The sequence below is a fragment of the Mustela erminea genome, chromosome 15 (genome assembly GCF_009829155.1).
Source record: "Mustela erminea isolate mMusErm1 chromosome 15, mMusErm1.Pri, whole genome shotgun sequence".
Taxonomy (NCBI): domain Eukaryota; kingdom Metazoa; phylum Chordata; class Mammalia; order Carnivora; family Mustelidae; genus Mustela; species Mustela erminea.
Window position 1 is genome coordinate 33,126,990 of NC_045628.1, and position 24,778 is coordinate 33,151,767.

General features: G+C 40.1%; 1 protein-coding gene across 6 annotated transcripts in view; it reads left to right on the plus strand.

The window, feature by feature from the left end:
• The first annotated feature begins 8,503 nt into the window (after positions 1-8,503).
• KLF12 (Kruppel like factor 12) overlaps positions 8,504-24,778 on the plus strand; it is a 436,672-nt gene continuing 420,397 nt past the window's right edge. For 2 of the 6 annotated variants that reach the window (XM_032315082.1, XM_032315084.1), the window contains exon 1: positions 8,505-9,487. The gene's annotated coding sequence lies outside the window, so the exon portion shown is untranslated. The other 4 variants (XM_032315078.1, XM_032315083.1, XM_032315079.1 and 1 more) reach the window with 4 other exon arrangements.

Here is a 24,778-nt window from a genome sequence, read left to right on the forward strand (position 1 = left end):
AGAAGACATACAAATGGCTAACAGACGTATGAAAAAATGTTCATCATCATTAGCCATCAGGGAGATTAAAATCAAAACCACATTGAAGACCATCTTACACCAGTTAGAATGGGCAAAATTAACAAGACAGTAAACAATGTGTGTTGGAGAGGATGTGGAGAAAGGGGAACCCTTTTACCCTGTTGGTGGGAATGCAAGTTGGTGAAGCCACTTTGGAAAACAATGTGGAGGTTCCTTAAGAAATTAAAAATAGAATTTCCCTATGGCCCTGCAATTGCACTACTGGGTATTTACTCCAAAGATACAGATGTAGTGAAAAGAAGGGCCATCTATACCTCAATGTTCATAGCAGCAACGGTCACGGTCACCAAACTGTGGAAAGAACCAAGATGCCCGTCAATGGATGAATGGATAGGGAAGATGTGGTCCATATATACTATGGAGTATTATGCCTCCATCAGAAAGGATGAATATTCAACTTTTGTATCAACATGGACAGGACTGGAAGAGATTACGCTGAGTGAAATAAGTCAAGCAGAGAGAGTCAAGTATCAAATGGTTTTGCTTACTTGTGGAGCATAAAGAATAACATAGAGGACATTGGGAGTTGGGGAGGAGAAGTGAGTTGGGGGAAATCGGAGGGGGAGACAAACCATGAGAGACTGTGAACTCTGAGAAACAAACTGAGGGTTTTGGAAGGGAGGGGGTGGGGGTTGGGTGACACTGATGGTTGGTATTATTATGGGGGCATGTACTGCATGCAACACTGGGTGTTTTGCATAAACAATGAATTTTGGAACACTGAAAAGAAATAAAATAAAATGGAAAAAATAATTATAGGGCACCCACTATGTGTGGGTATGTGCTAGATAATTTGGAAGTTGCTTTCATTTTTCCTTCATAAAGTTTTGAGGACTTGTGTTTTGGGCATTGCCCAAGGCACTGGTGGGACATCTGAGAAGTGTTTGGACACAGTTCTTGCCAGATCTCATAGAGCTTACAGCCTTATAGAGGAAGGTATGTACGGCCTCATTAGTTCTTCATCTCCTTATAAAGAAGGTACTGCCCCACGTGAATAGGGAGGAAAACTAAAACCAAGAAAAATGAGGTGAGCTGTCAAGGGCCACTCAATCAAGTGATGAGAACCAGAATCAGTTTAGAACATTCTGTTCACAGGTGCAAGCTCTTTCACTACTGACTCAGTAAAATTTGAGTGTGAAATACAAATACAGTTGGTATTTACCTTTCTAATTACAGCCTGTTTACTCAACTTTTAAAAAATTAATGTTCATTTCTCGATGTAAATCGATGCAGTAGGAAGATGAACCATGACCAGACTACGCAACTAGGTGAGGCAGAGCTGGGATTCACATTTTGCCTTAGGTAAATCATACATGGATTAATTTAGAATCAACTACATTATGGTTTGTGCACCTCAATGAATTTTTAAAACCACATTACGGGTAAAGAAGCATCTTTTTTTTTTTTTTTTTTGGTAGTTTATGAAATGATGTTTTTACAATGATGGGTCAATAACTCTTAAGCCGAATGGCATGTGTCTCCTTTTTTAGCTATCTGCCAGCAACAAGTCCAAAGAGACCATCAGCAACATAACGGTATGCATCTTGCAACTAAAACATTCTGCACAATTATGTAACAAAAAGGCAGACACTGCCCGATGAATGTCCCAGATTCCATTTCTCCTTGCCTACTTCCCTGCGATTGGTTTCCATGAAGCCATGTGACCCAATTTTGGCCAATGAATTAGTAGCAGATGGTAACAGGTGAGGCTTCTAGAAAACTTTCTAAAACTTGGCCTTCACCTTTAGCTTTTTTCTTTCTTCCTAGTGGGGCAGGAAAAAGAAGTTACACTTTAATAAGGGGAACAGGGAAACAAAATGAGCTTTGGGGCCTTGTGGCACCAAAGAGCAGCTGTACAGTCCCCAACTGGAGCTGCCTCCCTTTGGCTTCTTGTTTTGTTGAAGGAGAAGTTGAGACCAAAAGTATGTATCTTCAGCCACCATTAGTCAAGTTTTCTGTTCTTTGCAAAGGAAAATAAAGCGATACTTAATCAGTGATCTTCTCCCTTCCCTTCCTTCTCTTTCCTCCTAGATCTTCCTTTCCTGTTCTGTTATTCCCAAGTTTTAGGTTTTAATTTTTTTCTTTCTATTCTTTTCTAATCAGTTCTTTATCTTCCAATTGGATAGAATGAATGATCTATTCACATGACTTCCAGTGTTATCAGAACTGTAAACATGCCCGAACTCCTGAATTTCCTACTCTTCAGACCTTTCTTTTCACTTCTTACCAAGACTTGAAATATGAGACGTTGTTTCCTATTTTCTTTCCCTTGTACCCCTTTCCCAAAATAATAGGTTGTTGAATTTTAGTCTGAATTTGTAATATCTTTTGCAGCTGTTGCGTCATTGGTTTCCTATAGTAGCAAGTTGTGGCAAGAGCAGTTTGACTCAGCCCAAGCTTTCTACCTACCAGTGTTACCCGGTCCTAGAGTTCAGTTCCTACTAATCAAAGAATTAAAATGCAAGCCATTTCTGTTTGCTAATTTAAAGTTTGTTTTTTTGTTTTTTGTTTTTTTTCTCTGAAGCGCCACTCAACTAACCAGAACACCTTAGCCAGAACACAGGGAAGATGGTACTCTCAGATATATGATGTGGTCATTGTTAAGTTGGTAGAATAATTTTGAACAATAATCTGGCAGTATGTTTCTAGAACAGTAAAAACGAATTCATAATCTTTGTTTTGGGAACAACTTAGAGGAGACTATCTAAAAAAAAATTTTTTTTTTTTTAAAGAGAGATGCCAAGATAGTCACTATAATCTAAGTATAATTGTAAAAATTTGGAGAAAATTCTTGTAGTGGGGATAAGCTAAATAAATAATGGCAATTCACTACTAGGACAAATAATGATTATGATGACTTTATATCAAAATAAAAGATATAAAAAATTACAATAAAATTATGAACCCCAAGTCAGAAAGTACAGTAGTTACCCCTGTAGGGCTAGGAGAGGGATGTGACTGGGATGACCAGAGTGGGGGCTTTGAGTATTGGAAATATTCTATTACTTAAGCTAGGAAGAGGCCACAGGAACGTGCCATAACATATATATGTTATATATTATTTTACACACATGACATAGTTCATATTATTAAAAAATAAAAATGTCTTTTGAAGAAATTTTTAACCTCCACAAAGGCTCTCTCTCCATTCTTCTTAGTGTTACCTAACAGATACAACTTTATCCAGAGTATTGTAACTGTATTTTATATTATAGTTATTCATTACTTTTATCTAAGCTCATCTTCGTATGCTTATAATACTGAGGCTAGTGTCTTGTATATAGCATGAAATTAAAGTGGTATTCTACAAACTATGTACACTTTAGCTGAATTAAATTATTTCCATGGGGCATAATTTCTAATTATAAAAATAAAAAAGGCAAGGATAGCTATATTTCAAATCTGATAATGCCTCAATTTGTTATATTTTAAAAATGCAAATTATCTGTTTATTACATTATATCTCTAACATTTGCAATCTAAAGACTTGCAAAGTGCCTCTTTTTTTTTTTTTTAAGATTTTATTTATTTATTTGACAGAGAGAGACACAGTGAGAGAGGGAACACAAACAGGGGGAGTGGGAGGAGAAGCAAGCTTCCTGCAGAGCGGGGAGCCTGATGGGGGGCTTGATCCCAGGACCCTGGTCATGACCGGAGCTGAAGGCAGATGCCCAATGATTGAGCCACCCAGGCACCTCACAAAGTGCCATTTTGAAAAACAACTTTTCCTATGAATTTTCACTCTGGTTATGAAAATTAAATTTTTATTTAATACAATTCTACTTAAAAAATGAAAAAATAGTATAATTGATTGGATCATTTTTAAATGATTAAATATGATAGGGACAACAAAATTAGATAAATGTGTTCCAAATCTGATACATTTCTGTATGTAAAGACTTCTAATTCAAAAGAAAGTTGCCAGAATCCATGTTCAAAAGGTGTTTATCACATTTCAGTTTTGCTTGTTGTTTTTATTATGTGCCCCCAAATGGAAACTCAGGTTTTCAGCTATATTGTGTTTTAACATATGTCACTCCAATTTTGTATGTTATTCTAATTGGCTCAACAAACATTTCACTAATCATCTACCATGTACAAAATACTGTGATGGGGAAAGGCTAAAAACATGGTTAAGGTGCCTCTTCAGTTTTCAAATGGGTTACCTATCTAGGAGCGCCAATAATATTTAATGAAAGCAGGAAGGTGAAAGTACCCTAGTGATAAGTGAGGGAATTAACACTTGCTGGATGCCTACTTGGGCCAGGTTATCTCCTGCTGTGTATCTCATACTGGCCCAAGTGAGGACCCAATAAACGTTAATCCTTCGAAGTATGGGGAATATCATTTAAATGGGTGGAAAAAATGGAGAATCAAAAAGGTACTCTTTCCATTACATTAAAAGAAGCCTCAAGAGGGGAAGATAATTTTGTGGTGAGGGGATGGGATATGTATATCTGTGTGTGGGGTGTCATGGAATCATTTTGGGAAGATTCCACAGCGATGATGGGGCGGGGGGGGGGCGGGGCACGGGGCGGTGAACCATCTATTAAGGCAGCTAGGAAGGAGAGGGCATGGCAGGGTATCCACCTGGGTTTGAAGTCTGAAATACATGAAAATCTATGTGGGGCCCTCAAATGTCATGGTTATTGTATTGATGCTAATTTGTGTCACTTTGGGTTTTTAAATGTAAGTATGCTCTAATTAAGGCTTTGCTGGAGGTGAGGTGGAATGGACCTGAGGGAAGGAGGCCAGAGTTTCAGAGCTGCGGGGTGGGGGGTGGGGAGTGGGCTGGGTGGGGGGGGGATGGGGTGGAATGGGGAGGGGCGTGGGGGGGATGGGGAGGGAGGGTGGGAGTAGGAGCGCTGCAGGAGACTTGACTAGAAAAGACTATGCAGGAGCTTGGAAAAGAAGAGATACGTCTGAGAGCGCAATAAAGATATTTAAGCTAGAAGGACCCAAACTGTATTGATTGCAACAAAACAAAGTTATAAAATGTCATTTTCCTCTAATTTCCAGACAGCTCCTCACTTAAATCAAAACATGTTGTTTACCATGTAATCACATAATATCACCAGCTGTTTGCATTCCTAGTAAGGCTTTTTACATGCCTTTCTCAAACTCAAACAGGAAAACTTCCTTTTGCAGAACATCATTACCAAAATACGACATGTGAAAAAAATGGGCATGGAAACCTGACAATACACGTTCACTTCTGACCGCAGGGAAAAGTCAAAACTATAGTTTAAGATTTATTTATAGCTTTGGAAGTCACATTTATTTTGACTTTGAATCAAGTCTAGTCTTTCAACACAGCTTTTACTTCTGAAAATGGACTCAATTTTCCCCCATCCCTGCCTGAAATTGTATTAGTGTTAAATCATCCATGCGATCCTTGGCATCACTAATCCAAAGGCTTAAGAACTTTAAATATACACAGATACTGAAGAGAGTCTTTACCTTAGAGAAATCAGGGTGTGGTACAGATAATACTCTTAATACTGTAAAAGATTTTTCTATCATTGACACTAATTTTTCAGAGTATTACCACTGGTGAAGTATAATTAAGAAGATCTGACAAAAAGTTTGCAGGTAGGTAACATTTATTTTTACATTAACAACTTAAAATCTCTAGTTGTGAGTTCTGCCTTATCGTTTACACTGAGTGAGATATTACTTGCCTTGGGGGTGCGTGTATGTTCTTCTCTTTTCTGGGACAAGATGTTAGGTAAAAGAATACCAAGTTTAAAAAACTCAGAATACCAACCTCTAGCAGCCTTGTTAATCCATGCACCTTTCGGTACTTGTAATAATGAAGACGAAGTAAAAGAAGTATATGTATTTAGGAAAATGAGTCATCTTTGACCCAAATTATCTTGGTTTTAAACAGAATTGAAGTACCGTAAAGAATGGGATATGAAAGATACTTTCAACCCTGAAATTTTATGATTCTGTAATTTCAAAACATTCTTGTATGCGGTTAGAATTATACATTCCTGGTGAAAAACTGACATGTTTACATTCTCTGACTTCTCATATCCCTGCACACAAATGGAAGCGAAGGGTAAGGGACAAAATGTAAAGATGTGCACATATTTTTGTTAGGCTATGGGTACTATTTTTCTACCTTTTCCCCTTCTGTTCACACGTTAGTTGGCTTAACGCTAAGTTTGATACAGGGAATGAGTAAATGAACTGAATTGGAACTTCAGTTCATATACACAAATGTATGTACAGACACACACATAATTTACTGCAGTATCCTAACTCTCAGTTAGGATAACCATCTTCTTTATTCTTTGGTTTTGCTCTTCCCCACCCATCCCCAGATCATACAATGAAGTGATTCTGCCTTTTAATTTGTATCTTTTCTTCTTTCTTCCTTTCCTCTAAATCTGGGGAGTTGCCTTAATGGAACATTTCTGTTCTTTCTCATCTGTCAACAATTAAAAAAAATTGGCAAGTACTTCCCCCCCCTAATATTTGATGTACTCCCTTCTTTTAACCACATTACCCAGATTCTGGATATTAACACTGATCTTCCCCTAATTTCCTTATCTCTCCGGAATGGAGTCTTGTACTTTTCGATCTTTTGTCATTCTATTTACATGCCTTTGGCTGTTGCCAAAGGAAGGGAGTGCAGCTTGGAATGCTTTTCCACGTGCAGAAAAGCACTTGCTACAGAACATATTTATGGTCGGTCCGCCACTCAGCTTTGAGAAAGAGCTGTTAGTACAAGAACTGCCACAATGACATAATTTCTTACAGCATCCTTCCCTCTTACGGTTAAACTCACTTCTTTCACTCCCTGCCCCACCTAGAGGGAAACTTCACAGTGTTTCTAGTAGAGGCAAGTTTTTCGTTTAAACACTGCATTTGTTGATAGTCTACCGTTTTCCAAACACGCCTTTTCGTGTTTCTTCCAGATGTAGTGCAGTGTAAGGGACTGTTAACCGCGATTAGACCAGGGGGTGGGGTCCGGAGCCGCTTTCCCGAAATAGAGACCCCACCCTGCAATGGCCCCTCCGCCTCCAGGTCCCATTTTCTTTCGGGGCTCCTGATTCCTGCCGCACCCACACCTTCAGATGTGGGCATCCCTCGCCTTCCTGCTCTCACAGCTCTCGTCTTCTAAGACGACTTTGCTTAAGGAGTGGTCTGTGATTTTCAGACACTGTCACACTTAGGCCATTTGTGGTTCTTCGGAACCCCGAGAGCAGGGCAGAGCCCTCCTCTCAATACTGTCGGATGTCTAAGAGGCAGGCCCGCTGACTCGTCCAGTGAGGATCAGAAGTGGGCTGTGGACTCATCGTCCAGGCTGGACCACCTTTCCCAGCATTCCTCAAGCACAGACTGTGGCAGGTGGCAGAGACCGCACCAGGCGGTACACTGCCTTTGTTTTCATTAATAACGCACACCGGGCCTTTAGAGATGTTTGGAAAATGCCACACAAAATGTAGAACACGGCTTTTCCTGGCTAGAAGTCGTTCCTTTGCTCTCATTTCCTGTTTCTCGGCCTCTCCCTTCTCTTCCCACCCCACTTGGTGCCACATTACTTCAAATCTTGCTCTCCTAACATAAACTTCCCCTTCGCAGCCTTCCCACCGCCGGGGCGGTTTCCCGCGCGGGGCGGGCTCAGGGGCACCGCGCAGGGGTGTCGGCGGGCCCGGGAGCCCCAGCGCGCTCACCTAGGTTTGCAAGAAAAGTGGCGCTCGCATTTCCACCGCTGACCGCCGCGCCCCGCCAGCCCCCCCTCCCCACCCCGCCCGTCCGCTTCCGCCCGGTCTCCTCCCCGCCCCCGCCGACCCTCCGGCGCGGCGCTGACCCCCGCGCCCTTCGAGCCGCGGCGGGAACGGGCGCCCCGCCGCTGCCTCCTCTCTCCCGCCCCAGAATCCCGCGGATCTGCTCCCCCGGGCGCGGGGGCGGGGAGGGAGGGGCCGCTCGCTTCTAGTGCCTCCCTCCTGGGGCACAGGGTCGGGGGCTGGACTCCCCGACAACGCGGGCCCCTCAGCCCTCGGGGCCTCGGCAGGGGTCTGCAGCTCCAGCTTCCTTCCGCTCCTGCAAGTTCGCCTGCTTTCGCGAATAACTAACACGGGCTGGCGCCCCTTCTGCCGGGTTTCCCAGGCGAGGCATGCGTCTTCCCCCGCCCCCATCCATCCCAAGGTGAAGCACCGGGAGGGAGGACACCCCCGCTTCGCCCGCAACGTGCGCCGCTCCCGAACCCAAACAATGATCCCGCTTCCTTCCTCGCCCAGCCCTCCTCCCGCCCCACCCCCCGCGCGCACCCCAGCATCCAGGGCACCGCCCGCCCGGACTGCCCCTGCCCGGACCCCATTGTTGCCCGACCCGGGCGATGCCCGGCGCCCGGGGGCGGTCCCCGGGAGCCGCCGCGCCGCCGCGCCCGCAGCCTCGGCCGGCCGCTGGAGCCGGCTCCGCCCACACCTTTCCAAGTTAGCTGGCGGGTGAGCCGCGGGGACGGCTCGGGCGCCCGGCCCCCTCCCTGCACGCCCCCACCCGGGCCGGAGCGGGGAGGGGGCGGGCGGCCGAGCGGGCTCCGCGCTCTGTTTGCCTCCGAATTCTCTTCCTAAGGCTGCCTTGCGCGCTCTGACACAAAAGAGGGGACTTTCTCGCGGCTCAGCGCGAGTCCTCGCCTGGCGAGTTGCAATCCGGGGGCTCCACCCGCCGCGAGGCCCCGCGGGCCCCCCTCGGCCGGCGGCTCCCAAAGCTCCGTTGGCCATGTGTAGGTTATTTTGGGTGCCGCAGCAAGGTGGTGCAGGTGAAAGGGAAGCTCGGCCGAGGCCGGAGGCCGGGGGGCGGGGGCAGGGGTGGGGCGGGGTGGGGCGGGGTGGAGGCTCCGCGGACCCACCCCCCAGCCCGGCGGCCCGGGCGGCGAGGCGAGGGCCGGGCAGTGGGTGTTGCCTTCTACCTCTGCGAGCGGGGAGGGGTTAGTTTCCCACAGGGGATTTCAACCATCACACTCTGAGCCCGCCTCCTAATCCTCGGGCGGAGCGGCTCGGGGGCCCCATTTTATGGCAATAAAGCGACTTAGCGCCTGCTGAGCGAGCCCCTCCCCGCCGCCGCCCCCGCCCTCGGCCCCACCCCGGGGCTCGCCCGCAGCGGCGGGGCTTTGTTTCTGGGGAGGAGGACCCGGAGCTCTTTTGTTTGGGGGTTTGGTGTTTTCACCCCCCCCACCTCACCTCACCCCACCCCACCCCACCCCCCCGCGCCTCTCCGGTTTCCTGAGCTGCGGGCTGCAAGGGAGGAGAAGCGGCGTCTTGCAACCCCCTCGGCTGGGCCCCGGGGTAATTCGATGCGGGCCTGGCGAGGCTCCCCACGCTAGACCGGGGCTCGCGTCTCGGCAGCCTCCACCCACCGGCCCACCCTACATTTAGCGCATCATGTGATCCGGGTAAGTCATTTGCAAGTACAACAGTTCCCTGGGTTGCCCCCCATTCATTTCCTGAGAACTGCAGAGAGCAGCTGAGAGGCTCTGCCTGTGCGTGTGCGAGTGTGCGTGTGAGTGTGCGCGGGTGACGCCGTGTGTGTGCGAGAGTGAGTGTGTGCGCGCGCGTGTGTGTGCGAGAGAGAGAAAGGGAGAGAGAGGGGGACTCTGTGTGAGGGAAAGAAAACAATTTCTCCTGCTCTGCAGCTTCTGTTCAGGTCTGTGCCGATTCCGTTTCTTATCAAAATAAACAACCCCCTCCTTTTTTTTTTTTTTTTTTTGCCATCCCAAATCAGACCGTATTCTCTTAACATGTTTTATTTTCCTTCTGTCATCTGCTCAAGTTAAATCATTTTGGTTGGTCTATGTTCTTAAAGGGGGAAAGTGTTGGGAAGCGGGAGGGGGCCGAGGGAGGGCGATGCTATTGCAGAGCAAGTAGCGTCGGTCGGATATGTGGAGAAGAAAGAAGGACGTTTCTCCCCCCCACCCCCAAATTCTTTTTTTTTTTTAAACTTATCAAGTACTGTGAATTAAGCAAATGTTTTTCTACCCCTAGTGGAATTGTTGGTTGCAGTGTTTGCCTGACAGTTGCCAAGGATGAGAAATAAAACACCAGGGCTGAATTGGGGGGGGGGTGTTGTGGAAGTAGTTTGCCCCCGGGAATAGAGCGAGTTCGGAGAATAGCCGCCGCACCGGGGCTGTGTGGGCTGTGGGTGTGCACCGGAGAGAGTGGAGGGGAAGGGGTTAAGGCGGAGATGACACTGCTGGCATGAATAGTGGTCCTGGTGCTACATTCATTATTGTCTCTGGTCGTAATGATGTGTAACTGTCACTTGCTACGGTGCCTGGTCCATGGAAGTAGCCAGGGGCTGGCCCGTGGCTGTTATTTTCAATTACGGGGGAGCCGGCCGGAGTTGACAAGGGGCAACTTTGCACGTCCACGCGAGCCGGGAAGCCCGCGGAGACGGCCTGGGAGCCACTTCTTGCTTAGAAGCTCGCTCCCAGGACTCGGACTTGACCTCCGCGACATTAGTTGGTGTTCACGTTAGATGCTCCCCTGCGGGGAGAATCAATCCTGCTTTTGTTGGGTAGAGAACTGCCTATTAGAACTTTGAAAACTTTTATCTTTGGGGAAAAGGGTGGGGTGCACTCAACAGTTCTGTTTCGAAGTGCATTTGAGGCAAACGCTTGGAAAAAGTACCAATTCCTTTGTTATATGCCCTGCAGCTTCCCAACCCCCTTCCCCCTGCGCTTCGAGTTTTGCATACTTTAATAGTAATACCCTTAATTCAGCTGATAAAAACTGACTGTGTTGAGTTAAAGAGTATTAGTACAACGGAATGTGTAATCTGGATAAACAGTTTGTATGGTTAATATTGTCAGCTCTCTAATTTAACCGTACAGATTTTAAGTATCGTTCTGTATGGATTGTTTTAAGCAATTCCACTGGCTAATAGAATTCTCCGCCGAGCACTCGGGTATTTTATTTTAAATCAGCTTTAATATTCTGTTTCTCAGTAACACTGGGGAGGTGAGCAGCTCTATTTACATTTACTGCATGTGCATCCAGTGGCTTCAGTAGACATCTGTCAATCAAATAACGTCATTCTGCAAATCCACGAAGACGCCTGCAGGCCCTTTTCTTACTGGAGGATAGAGTTGTTTGGATAAGTAAATGCTTTGAAATAAATTTGGTGGCGTTTAACAGGGCGCAGCTCGTGATGGGAATAGGAGTGGTCACTTTGAAGAGTGGGTGTATTCCATCATCTAAGAAATGCTCTTTGGAATTGGCATTTAATAAAACCGCGACACCCCTTCCCCCCCAGGAGCCGGGCTGTGCTGTTTGTAGACCTCATTCCCATGTTGTTTACATTTGTTTAGAACCACATAAAAATTGGTTGTGATAAAGGGGTATACTTCCAGGCTAGAAAATGTTTAACTGTGGAAGCTCAGTGGACATGGGATGTTGAAGGACAAACATTTCAGTTGCATAAGTTGTATCTCTTGCTGCAGGCAGGTCAATGTGAAGACTAGCTTGAGTCTGGTAAGCTGCTTTGGGTTGGGGAGAGAGCAGTTAGAGCATAGAGGTATAGGCAGACGTTTGTCGTGTATTTTGGAGAGAGGTTTAATTCTGCCTTGTAATTCATAACTATTATAAAATATACGAAGGCTGGTAAATTTTGGGACTTTTAGTTTATGAAATAAAACTGTGTGACGAATACAGTTCTGCCAGGCTTGTCATTCTTGAGGGATTTCTGTTTATTTTTGAGTTGCTTCAGTTGATTTATTACTTGGTAATGCCTATTTGAAAGAAACTTCGTTCAGATAAACTTTATTTTGGAATGCTTTGTCTTACTATTTATTGAATGAAAATTGTTGTGCCGGTGAGCCCTTAATATATATATATATTTTCTCCAGAAAGTTCTTTTTCAGTAACCGAATGTCCTTTGGGAGAAAACTGGTCCTGCTGTAGCATTTGAGACCTTGACCTTAGCAACTCTTGGCTGGTGCTTGTTTACTACAGCTGCAGCCTATGTGTGTACAGAAAGGGAAGGCACTGCAAACACTCGTGGGCTCACTCTCCCCAGGCCAAGGGAAAAACAAATCAGGATGCTTGACGTTCATTCATTACGAAGAGTGTGCATCAGGCATAGAATAGCAATAGTGTTCTGGTCATTTAAAAATACATATATGTTCCTAGGGGATTACTTCCCCACCTCCTGTGAAAAGTAAACAAGTACTTTCACAGACTGAGTGAGTTTTACATGTTATATCATGAAGCAGGCTGTTAACAGCTTAATGAAATAATTTGATCTTAAACATAGGTGGGGTTTTTTTTGTGTGTTTTTTTTTTGTTTTGTTTTTGTTTTTGTTTGTTTTTCCTTTCTGCAAAGAGGACACAAGTGCTTAGACCTTTAGGCCTACATTGAGGGCATCTTGAACTGCAGCCAGTATTGGTTAATCTAGACTATTGAGTAACCTTACCAGTGAGGTGATATTGTTAAATAGTTGAACATATAAAGGCCCGGGATGTTTTTACCATCGCATGAGATGGAAAGTGTGGAATTTCATATTTATGTGAATTTCATTTGTACAATTCCATTGAATTGGGGGTGCTAAAGGTTTTCTTTGTATATAAGAGAAACTATCTTCTTAGAGTGTTAACTCCATAAATGCAACTGTCAGTGATTTGTGGATTAATGCAACATAGTTGTATCCTACAATACTAGAGGCACAGACTCATTTTTAAAGTTACTCTTTTTTTGGATAAGGAAGTCCCCCCACTCCTGCTTCCATGTTGATTAATGAACAGGAGCTAACAACCCCACACTGATTTATTTAGAATCCACACCCATGATGGTCTTATTCTTTGTTGAAACAATTTTCATTTTTATAAATAATTCCTAAAATAGGTTGCAGTTGCTTACCTCTATCATTTACATTTTGAAAATACTGTATGCCAGTAGAGTAGAAATATATGTATTTTTGCCTGGTGTCCGTTTATTTTCTGTGTGAAATTTTTCTTTTTATTTATTTTTCAGCCTACAAATTACGCACAGCTTTCAATCTTAAGTATGTACAAAATGTAAGGGGAAAAATATTAACATTAAATCACTGGCAACACCCTATAAACCACAGCCTTAACTCATCCACCACAACCACAGCTCCCAAAATCAAAATGCTAGTAAACAGATGGGCCTTGCCCTGTGCCCAGGAGGTCAACAGCCTTAGGCTCTGTGAGATCTGCTGTGTTTCTAGATCCCAAACCGGTCCAGAGAACTGTTTGACTTCAACAGACCAGAATTCATTTCCAGGGCCTAGACCGGCCACACCCCATCTGATGTCAGCTTTTGAGTTCTTGTGGTGGAGAACACATGCTGTGGATTAAATGGTTGCTTTCTCTATATATTCTCAGTAATTATGTTACAAAAGGATTTTTCGGTTTTGGGTGTTTATTGTCATAAAAGTGGCTACTTGAGTAGTCCTGTTGTTCCATAAAAATTTGTTTTGGTCTGGCAGTAGATTGCAGGATATTCACCCAAAACACTCTGCTCTGGTATGGCCTTTCTTCCTGTCTTTTTTTCAACTTAAAGTCCTGCTTCTCTTCTGTGGCTAATTCCATGGTATATAGTTCTGGATATTAGCATAACTGGACTGGTCCAAACAGAATCACTTTTTAGGTACAGATGGTGTAGTAGAAAGCCCTTGCCGCACTGCCCTCGTGTGTGGAAGGCGAGAACCATTTGCAGAGCTCTGGGACAGTTTTCCCAGTCCCATCAGAGTAACAGAGGCCGCCCCATTACGGCAGACTGGCCAAGACAGCCAGGAATTGTGTTTCCAGTGCTACATTCACCACACTTAGGGGTTTTCAGAATAATTCCTGTCATGATGTATATGTGTAGTTATATACGTGTGTGTGTGTGTGTGTGTGATTGCTATTTTATGTATGTACCTGTGTGTATACATACACAGTATTTATATTTATGAATGCGAATTTTTATATTGTCTTTCTATGTTGGTATATATATCCCCCATGCCACATACACTAAGACCAAGAATTATAGTAAAAAGCCCCCTCTCCCCATCATCGAATAAAGAGGGAAAGCACACAATTTGTTTTCTCAAAGCCTGTGTTTAGTAATATTATTCTCACTTGTTTTTTTTTTTTTTTTTTAATTTTAGCAAGCAAACTTACAGCATGAAAACAGCCCTTCCCCAAAGAAAACAAACCAGCAAAACTAAATGACAACCAGGAGGAAGGATTGTAAAAAATGAAATAAATAACTCTAAAGAAAATGTTTATTCATTTCCCAATCAGGTATCTGCTAAGGGTATATCTCCTGTTGTCTGGACGGATTTAAGGGGCAGAGATACTACAGTTTGAATTAGGGGCTCTTGCCTTCTGACTCTGAATGGCCTTGGTCACATTTCATAACCTCTCCGAGTCTAGAAAATGGGAAAAATAATGTGCATTTTACAGGGGTATGGTGAGGGTGAAAGGGGATAGTGTGGGTACAAATCACTTTGTAAAACTGGAAAGTACTGGCGTGGCAGCCGATTGGACGGGGAAACCACTCCCTCTCCATCCCCCGCATCCCTACGAGGGATGAACTTTCCAGCCTCTCAAAGTGAGCATATAAATTACACTTATGGAGAAGGAATTTCCGAGTGTGGGTAGAAAACTTCTGGCAGTCAAAGGTCATGAATTCCATTCCTGTCTCACCAGAGATTTGCTCTGTGACCTTGAGAAAGTCATTCTTAAAAAGTTTCTCTAGCTGGTAGGAAAGTCACTGACTATTAACATTTATATAATGCAGGTGAAGTATCCGAATAGGTTTTCTGAAGAAGGTCCATGAAAATACAGTTCCCATGATCATTTTACAGAAAATAGAAAATAAAGATCAACAGTGATTATTTAGGGATTGGAAACCTCCAGGCTATTTCTTCAGTGAGTCAACTGAAACTTCTATCAACTGGTCATTAAAAATCCTTTTAATTTTTATTTTTAATAGAATCATTACATTCATGCTGTTGTACTATGATTTAGAACAGTCTATTGAACTGCAAATTCCTAGTTAAGCCAAGATTCTGTTGATTAAGCTATGTCTGATTTATGGCTTAAGGTGTCTTGGTTAGACTCAAAACATTGTAACACAATACATGCACAGTAAAGAGAGGTAAATGATGGAGATATTGCATGGATATTTGAAAATCTGTGGAACACATTTTATATGCACACCTTTTCCTGCCACGCACATTTCTTTACACACATACATTTGAGAAAATTAAGAACAATTTTAATTTACATAATTTCTCCCCAGCTACATTTTCTTCAGTTAAGAAGCAAAGTATGTTTCACACTGTGTAAACACTATTCTTGCAAGAGCAAAGAAACACTCAAACTAGCTCATCGATATAACTCGTTTCAGGCTCTTTCCATGTGGCACAAACACCCTAACTCCTGTTCATGTTACAGCTATTACTGTAAACATCACTTTCTGTGGGACTCCATTTACCATCCCTTGCTTTGAGAACATGCAGGGCTCTAGTCTGTATTCTGGGGCCCTGGAGTACATGCTGTTCCATCTGCTTGTTGCTTTGCCTTGTCTACTCCCAGTAGTAAGCCCCTTGAGAGCAGGAAATGTATCTTCCTCAAAGTTGCTGTCCCGGCTTCTCACCCAGTGCCTACCATTGTGACTTATCATACAGGGCTAGGGCTAAAATACTCATGGAAAAAACAAATGAAGGAGTGCAGCCCCACGCTAACCCTTCAGTAGCTAAAGGGCAGTGTCATGGATATTTCCTACCTACATGTTTTCTAGCTATGTATATTCAACTCTCTTAGCCATTCTACAATTCACAATATTTTCTTGAATTTTTAAATTTTATTTTTGCAAAATGAAGCTTTGTAGTGGAGTCGAACAACACTGGATTTGAAACCTCAGACTGCTCAGGTTTTGGCTGTCTAACAGGGCAAGTTAATTCTCCAAGTCTCCGTTTACCCACAGATAAGTAAAAACAAGAACAAGTAATGTCAGCTTTGTAGATATGTTTGAGGACTAAAATTGTGGTGATGTCCATAAAACATCTAGTATATGTACCTTGTTCACATTTAGTGCTCTACACATATTAGTTTGTTCCAGGGTATTGGTGCCTCTCTCTCTTTTTGTAAGTTTTTAATTTCAGTTAGTTAACATACAGTGTTATGTTAGTTTCAGGTGTAAAATACAGTGATTCAGCATTTCCATACATTACTCGGTGTTCCTCACGACAGGTGCACACCTTAATCCCCATCACCTATTTAACAAAACCCCCCACCCACTTCCCTTCTGGTAACCATCAGTTTGTTCTCTATAATTAAGTCTGTTTCTTGATGTGTCTCTCTTTTTTTCCCTTTGCACGTTTGTTTCTTAAATTCCACATATGAGTGAAATCATATGGTATCTGTCTTTCTCTGACTGATTTCACTTGGCATTATACTCAGTAGCTCCATACAAATGGCAACAGCTCATTCTTTTTTATTGCTGAGTAATATTCCATTGTGTATTTGCGGCCTCTACTCGTATATCCGTGGACACTTGGGCTGTTTCCGTATCTTGGTTATTGTACATAATGCTGCTACACCAGGGGGCATGTATCCCTTTGAATTAGTGTTCTTGTATTACCTGGTGATGTGATTGCTGGATTATAAGGGATTTCTACTAAAAGCAGACAGTTTAGAATCATTGGTTTATAAAGTAATCCATTCGGAATGAAGGGTAGCAACAAAATAAAGTAGCTGCTCTTTCTTGTGCAGAAGTTAGGCGCCATGTTTCTCATGTGTTGGCTTATTTAGTATGTACTCTTTAGTATACAGGTATGTGTAGGTTGACTTCCAAATAATTTATACTATGAATATACTATGTTTATACTATAGTATGTGTGGAGACCCCTAGAATACCTTTTATACACTGGATCTTGACTTAGGAACATCAGTTCACGGGTGGTGTTTTTTTTAAAGCTATTGTGTGATGGTGCTTACTGCCAAGTAAGAGTTCCTTCCCAACCCCCGCCCCCACCCCGTGACTTTGCTACTTTTGACAATAATTTTAAAGATTATTTGAAAATTGTACTACTTTTGCTTTTCATTAACAAAATAAATGGAAAAAGGCAGAAAATGAAAGGGCTGCTTCTACTTATAAGAAACAGGGTTTATCATCTTGATACACAGTTGAAACAGAAATCATTAGATGTGTTGAAAAGTGACTCTTCGGAGGTGATTTAATGGAGTTAATCTGATAAATTGTGAAAAATAAGATTATGGAATATACAGAATACTATACATCTGTTTTTAGTACGGAATTTACTAGATTACATGTAACTATAGAGTCTGTAATTTTTCTTTTGTCTCTGGGTGTGGATCTCCTTTAAAACAGAAGTCTGGTCCCTTGACTTAGACTTACTTGGATTTTGTGTAAGTTTCCAGGAGTGCATTATATATTGAAAAACATGAGATTACTCTATTTAATATTCTTTGAGTACCTATATATGATATTATGGTTTCTATTTTATAGATGTAGGAACTGATTTTCACCAAATTGGTGCAATCGTGGTCAACAGCCAACTAGCGCCAAAGTGAAGATTTGAGTGCTGAAAGCCTTTGTGTTACTCTTTCCTCCCTGTGTTTCTCTGCTCTCCCTTTAGCATTAAGTATGCTATTCCAGAGTTAAACTTGTTGTAGAATCGAGCAAAAAAGGGGAATATTATACAAATATTGTGTTTAGAGGCTGTTATTTTATTTGTAGATTATATTGACATAGTACACTTACTAGAATACATTGACTAGAATATTTACTTTAATACAGAAGCCAGTTCTGTGATGGGTGATCCGTGTACTGAAACAAATTATGAGACCTCATCCAAAAAATTATTTTAGAAGGCAACAGCTACAGGATGTTTCCAAGTGATAGCAGTCGACCAGTAACTTCTGGCCAATAGACACTGTACCGTTTGATAAGGCTGTTATAGTCAAAGGTGTCATAAAAGTAAGAAAAAACATAATCGCTCTAAGAAATGCCTTACCTCTTTTGACATATATGTGTATATATATATTCAGTTCCTATCATGAATATGGAATCCTGTATAAAAATGGGTAGGACATCATCATTACTGAGCTGAAATCAAGGAGAGGAGGTAAGACTTAATGTAGAAAATTATAATAAAGTAATTTGTGATAAATGGACCAAGGGCTGTAAGTTACTTAAAGGAAATGCATAGGAAAAAATGGCCTTTATCTGCGAAATCAAGAGTTTCAGGTTTTTCATGGATATGTCAATAATTCTTTGTGGGAAACATTTACTTTCTATAGAAAAGAAAAAAGCAAACCTACAAGAATAAGAAAGCAAATTAAAACCGTATTTTGGCTACTGTGGTGATTTCACACCTCCTTTTCTGTTATCTTTTAGAGTTGATGGCTTTATGGTGTTTTATCATTTGCCTTATCACCAGAAAATTGTGATTCCCAAAAATAAATCCTGGGAAGTGCTTGGCTAGTAGGGCATGCAGTGTTATAATGAGTTTAGAGAAGGTTTATTTGGGCAAAAAAAAAAAAAACAACTTCACAAAAAAAACTCATATGTATGTGTGTTTGTGTGTGTGTGTGTGTATGTGATGATTGGTTAATAAAATTTTAAAAATACCCCTTCTGTGAAGCTGTCTAGTGAAATTTTTTCATATTGCTGAAGATTTGATGTATGATAATTTATGAATGATGAGAATTTTACCTTTGACCAAAAACCTTGAATATGAGAGTAAGATTTTTTTTTCTAACTTAAGAACAACAGAAAGAAAAACTTGAAAACCAATCAGTTTTACAGAAGGTCATAGTCAGTTGTAATTTATCAGAGGTGTGGCTTGAAGGGATATTTAGGAAGAAACTTTACATTAAAGTGGTTGGTTGTTCAGAGTGACACCCTCTGGAAAGTGCATTAGCTTTCTGCTTTAGGTGTAACTACTTACACTTAAGGAAACACACATTTCATTTTGAGACAATGTATAACAAGAAAGAAATCCACTCTTAATGAGTCTATAAAGGGCAGTGATAGAATTCCTGTTGTATACTGAGCTCTCTATTGAGTATATTGGGATCATACCAAGGCACTAGGCTGAAGCAGTTGTTTTCATTTATAAATAGCTCAGTAATTAAGACACTCCAGAATACTTGGGAAGTGTGGGCCTAACAAAAAAAAATTTGTTTAGTGGTTGGTGGTTTACAGGGTGGTTTTAGTTTCATCCTGACAATCCTATAAGGTAGACAGGACGCATGTCACTTTTTTTATTCGCGAGGATATTAAAGTCATATGAAGGTAAAATAACTAGAAGGTGGCCAAGCCAAAACTAGAACCTTGATTTCCAACACCAGTAACATAATTTTTTCCATTTCATTCCACTGCTGTCTTCCTAAGTTTCCTTTAGTCTTAGATTTTGAAAGTCTACTTTGCAAAAAAGAGGTGCCTGTGTCTAGCATCTAGCTCATGTAAGATAGTCAGTGAATATTATTGGATGAATTCTATCCCCTTCCAAAACGTACTTTAAAGGGGCATAAAAAAAAACATATACAATAGCTCAGATTTTAGAAGAGACTGTGCAAATAGAGGCATTTCTACTCTGAAGAAAATGAGACTATTCATCACTTACCATGTACCAAGGCTTGTGCTAGATGCTGAAAGTGCAAAGGTACTCTCTGTCCTAAGTGTGTGCAGATCAGGAGGAAGCCTCAAAGCTACAGCCAGAGGGAGGGCCATACTATACTATATTTCATTTTATTTTATTTTCATGTAGATCCTTAGTGTGCCTAAAAATAATACCTAGATATTTTTAGATTCATGTTTTAGTTTCTTTTGAGTACTTTTCATCTTATCAGAAAATCTTTTCCATTTAAGCATGTGATTGTTTTAGGTTTCTTTTTCCTTTCAAAAAAGGTATATTTTGTGCTTGCTGTACTGAAAATGTGTATGGTACACTTAAAAAGCATTATCTCATTTAATGCTTATAACCAACTCAAAGCGAGCTATTTACTTAAATGAATTTATTATTACTATTATTACTTTTATGAGTAAGGTTTTCAAAGGACAACTTAAGATCTGTAGGAAAGAAGTGTTTCGCCTAAACTCATTGAGCAGTGTTTAGAAATATATCTCTCTGATAAAAGTAAGTATGTGTGTGAAGACTTTAAACTTCATTTTTTTCTTTTTTTTCCCCTACTTCTCCCCTACTTCTTATAGCCAGCAATAACATTCCATTCCCCCGTAACTCATGTCATCAGAACTATGTGTCCTTTTACATTTTTCTCCATATCCTAAACATCATAAACACATTTGCACAAAGTTTTTTGATCACTGATTATAAAAATGGGATTAGACTATTGTCAGATTTGTTTTTTGGTTCAGTATGGCTTAAGGGAAATACTTGCACTCAACTGCTGTATCTCTACTCCATTAAAAAAAAAAAACAAAAACAAAAGCGAAAACAAAATATTGCCTGATATTCTCAAGTACGGTTACTTCATAGTCTACTGAACCATTAACTTATTGATGGGCAATACTTTTGTTTCTAGTTTTTCCACTAATTACACTATAGAAACTAATAACAATATAGAATAATTTCTACTAATAATATAGAAACAATAGAGAAATACCTTTATATCTACACTTTGACAGACCAATGGGACAGATTCCCAGGGTGGGATTATTTACTGCTTCAAAATGGTGCCACATTGCTTTGAAGAAAAAGGCTGTAGCAGTTCTTTTTACCAGTAATGCAGGCAAAATCCTTAACTTGAAACTCCATTAGGAAAAGTTGACACTTTACCAGTCTGATAGTTGTGCAGTAGTATCTCACAGTTACTTTAAATTAGTATTTCCTGACTGTTGGTGACATTGAACATCTTTTTCTATATTTGTAGGTACATTGGAGTTGTTCTTCTAAAAATTGCCCTTTCATACTCTGCTCATTTTTCTACTTGGGTTAATGTCCTTTTGTGGGAGTTCTTTATATATTATAGCTATTAACCATTTGATATCTGTATTGCAAAGACTTTTGTCAAAAACTGACCTTTTGGGGTGCCTGGGTGGCTCAGTTAGTTAAGTGTCTGCCTTGCGCTCAGGTCATGATCCCTGGGTCCTGGGATGGAGTCCTGCAGAGGGCTCCTTGCTTGGGTGTTGGGGGAGTGGGGAAGGGAGGTTAGGGGAAGCCTGCTTCTCCCTCTGCCTACTCTGCTTGCTACTCTCCTTGCTTGGGCTCTTTCTCTCTCTGACATGAATAAATAAAATCTTAAAAAAAAAAAACAAAAAACCCTGATCTTTTGTTTGTTCAAGAGGTATCTTTTGATGTATAAAATTTTTAATTTTTATATAATCAGTTCGTTCTGTCCTACTTAACTTTTTTTTTAATGTTTATTCCATTGACAAAACAGATGTGTAATCTACACTTACACTGAATTTTTCCCTTCCACTTTGATCTTATCTTTAGTAATTTTAGTAATTTGTAATTTTTAGTTAGATGTGCTATAGAAGAGGGATCCACTTTTACTTTCAGATGCATATTAGCATGATTTTTAAAGTAATGTATTCTTTTACCAGTAAATATAAATTCTGCAGTTGTATTATGTTCTCAGCTATCCTATGATAGTACCAGGGTTTTTTTTTTCCCTTTTAAAGTAGTAAAGTCCAAATCTAAGGAATGTGTCATCTATTGTCCCAACTCCCCTGGACAAAAAAATACACAAAAACCCTGTTTGATTCTAATGGGAATTGCATTATGTCGTATATACTCTGGGGACAATTGACATTTTATGAGACTGACGCGCTACCTACTGCGCTAACGAGGCACCTGACAATTGACATTTTAATATTTTTAGTTCAGTGTGTCATCCCCGTTCAAGAATGTGGATGTCTTTCTGTTTATATAGTTTTTTATGGTTCAAAAAGATCTTAGTATTTTACTTGTAATGGTTGTTTTCTCTTAAATTCTCGTAAATCTAAGTACTTTCATAGGTTTTTGGCTATTTTATATTTATTGAGATGATAAGATTTTCTGTTTTAGTCTGTTGGTATGGTGAATTAATTGTGTGGCTTGATTTTTTAATGTTGTGACACACTCTCATTACTTATAAAAGTCTTACTTGTTCTTGGTGCATTATCTAGTTATATATAGCTATATTTGATTTTCTAATATTTTGTTAAGAATTAAGATATGTGTTGGGGCGCCTGGATGGCTCAGTGGGCTAAAGCCCCTGCCTTTGGCTCAGGTCATGATCCCAGAGTCCTGGGATTGAGCCCCGCATCGGGCTCTCTGCTTGGCAGGGAGCCTGCTTCCTCCTCTCTGTCTCTGCCTGCCTCTCTGCCTACTTGTGATCTCTCTGTCAAATAAATAAATAAAATCTTAAAAAAAAAAAAAAAGAATTAAGATATGTGTTTATACTGTTCAGTTCTTTTTATTTTTTCTTTTAATATTTTTATCTGATTTTTGCTTTCAGGTTATTCCTAGCCTAAAATAACAATGGAAGTGTTCTATTATCTATTTTTTTGGAATAGTTTGTGTAGAATTATTTCTTCCTTAAATGTGTGGAAGAATTCACCAGAGAATCCATCTGGATTTAAAGTTTTTTTCCCCCTTTGCAGGAAGACTTTTAACTATAAATTCAATTTATTCAACACATACAGAGCTATTCAGATTATATGATCCTTTGTGAATTAAACATCTTGGTTTGTGTTTTTGAAAGAATTTGGCTTTTTCACCCAAGTCACAGAATTTATCGGCATAAAGTTGTTTATATTGTCCTGTTCTTTTAACGATTGTAGATCTGTACTGATAACTTGTTATATCTGATTTAGGTGACTGGTCACTTTTCTCCTTTTCTCCTGATCAGTCTGGCCAGGAGTTTAGTAATTTTATTGATGTTTTGAAAGGGCCAGCTTTTGGTTTCATTAATTTTTTTTTCTAATTTTTACTTTTTTTCTAATTCATTGATTCCTGACCTTTATTATTTTCTTTATTATGCTTGTCACAGGTTTAATCGGTTCTCTTTTTAGTTTTTTTAAGATGGACACTTAAAGTGTTGATTTGAGATCTTTTTTTTCTTACATAAGGATATAATGCCATAAATTTTCCTTTGAATATTGCTCCTTTAAACTTTAATTCAGTTAATATTTTCTAATTTCCATTGTGATTTCATTGTTTGCTTTGAATTGTTTAGATTGTGTTGTTTAATAGTCAATACTTGAATTGTTTAGATTGTGTTGTTTAATAGTCAATATTTTTCTGATACTGATTTATTTTCAGAGTATGTATGATTTTGATTCTTTAAAAATTTTCTGAGATTTGCTTTATCACTCAGTATATGGTCTGTATTGGTGAACATTATACATACAAACCATGTGTCCTGTCATTATTGGGTGGAACATTTTATAAACGTCAATTAGGTCTATATTTTGTAAATATTAGTGAGCCAAGTTGGTTAATAATGTTCGAGTCTTCTGTATTGTCAACTGATTTTTTTTTCTCTCTTTTAATCTCTCAGCTATTGGGAAAGAACAGTTTAGTATTTAAAATACAATCATGAATTAATCTGATTCTCTTCAGGTCTATTAGTTTTTGCTTTATGCATTTTGAAAGCTTTGTTATTAGGTGCATACATATCTAGGATTGTTGTGTTTTCTTGGTGAATTGACCCCTTTATCATCATGTAATATCCCTGTTTTTCCTTTATAGACAACATACAATTGTGCGTGAATTTTTAATCCAATTTTATGATCTCTAACTTTTACTTGGAATGATTTGTTTACTTTAAACATTATTTTGATATGATTGGATTTCAATATAGTAACTTGCTGTTTGTTTTCTTTGTCTCACCTAGCTTTTTTACTCTTATTTTTCCATATCTTGACTTTTCTGGGGCTTGATTATTTTCTAGTAGTCTATTTTATCTCCAGTAATTACAGGTCTTTGTTTTATATTTCTAGTGGTTACTCTAAGGTTTACAATATATGTCATTAATTTCTCATGGTCATATGATACAATACCACTTCCTGTATTTTGTCAGAAAGAAAGTTATAACAGTATACTGCCCTTTTTTTCTCTCCCACTGTTTGTTATTTTCTTAATACATTTTAACTTATACATATTATAAACCATATATTTCCTAGGTATTAGTTTTGCTTTAAAGATTTAGTTCCCTTTAATATGGATCATAAATCAGAATAAAAGGTCTTTGTTTGTATTTACTGATGTTTTTTATACTTCAAAGATTCTTTATTTCTTTGTTCTAAATTTCTGTCTGGTATCATATTATATTTGCCTAAAGAAAATATTTCTTGAAATGTAGGTTTGCTGACAGTGATTTTTCACAGATTTGTTTATTTGAAAAAGTCTATTTGCCTTTGTTTCTGAAATATTTTAGCTGGGTTTGAATTTTAGTTTGACAGTTTTCTCTCCATTCATTACTTTAGGTATGTTGCTATGCTATATTATCCTCTACTTTGCATAGTTTCCAAAGAGATGTCCTTTGTCATTTTGATTTTGTGGCTCCATATGTAACGTTATTTTTCTCTATCTTCAGGATATATTTTTTATATATCTTCAGGATATATATTTTAACTTCGGTTTTCAGTAAAACCAAATGTTTTTACACGTATAGGCTTGTTATCATTTGTAATTATCCTGCTTAGGAGTTCTCTTAGCTTCTTTGATCTGTAGTTTATTGTCCTTTCTAATTTTTCA